Genomic DNA, 930 nt, shown 5'->3' on the forward strand with positions numbered 1-930 from the left:
TAAAAATACGTGTACCATGTTCCTGTCAAATGATATTACAGCTTTCTGCGTAGACTCATATTTAGACAGCTCCACAACCAGGATGCAAACAGACCACTACTCCATCGAAAATATCAAACACGTCTACAAGTGGTGTAGGGAGTTTGTAGCTGGTCGTACTGAAATTCATGACAAACAAAGACGCAGGCATACATCAATTTCCAATAAGACAGTCATGAAGGTTGAGCAAATCCTGCGTGAAAATCAACGGATCACGCTGGATGATCTCTGCATTTTGGTTCCTGAGGTTTCCCAAAGCACCATTCATAGGGTCTTGAGTGAAAAGTTGCAATATTGGAAGGTGTGCGCAAGATGGCTCCCACAAATGCTTACAGAAGACCATAAACCGCAACCCACCTTATAGTTTGGACTTGGCACCCAGTGATTACCACCTGTTCCCTAAGTTGAAAGAACATTTGGCCGGAACGTGTTTCAGCAATGACAACAAGGTGAAAGATGAGGTTCAACACATTTTCAAAGACATGGCAGTGAGCTGGAATGCCATGGGCATACAAAAACTGCCCCAGCACCTACAAAAATGCATCGAACAAAATGGCGACTATGTAGAAAAGTAGATAAATATTTAAACTTTAAAATGATGTAAAGAACATTGACAATAAACGTTTCTGTGATACCTAAATATTTTTGGTGACCTTACTTTTTGAATTATACTTGTGTGACTTATGGCTATATCACGTTGAATGCACCAATTCTCGTCCGATCATCAAAGTTAAGCAATGTCAAGCCTAGTTAGTACTTAAATGGGTAACTGCTTGGGAAATGTAGGTACTGTAAGCATCTCACAGTATATATATATATATATATATATATATATATATATACAAAAGATTTAGATTCAAAATTGAATGTGGCACTTAAGTTTAGGCACCA

General features: G+C 38.4%; 1 pseudogene; it reads left to right on the forward strand.

The window, feature by feature from the left end:
• Window positions 1-718: 718 nt before the first annotated feature.
• On the forward strand, window positions 719-837 carry LOC128248948 (5S ribosomal RNA; annotated as a pseudogene).
• Window positions 838-930: the final 93 nt, after the last annotated feature.

This window comes from Octopus bimaculoides, chromosome 10 (genome assembly GCF_001194135.2).
Source record: "Octopus bimaculoides isolate UCB-OBI-ISO-001 chromosome 10, ASM119413v2, whole genome shotgun sequence".
NCBI lineage: Eukaryota > Metazoa > Mollusca > Cephalopoda > Octopoda > Octopodidae > Octopus > Octopus bimaculoides.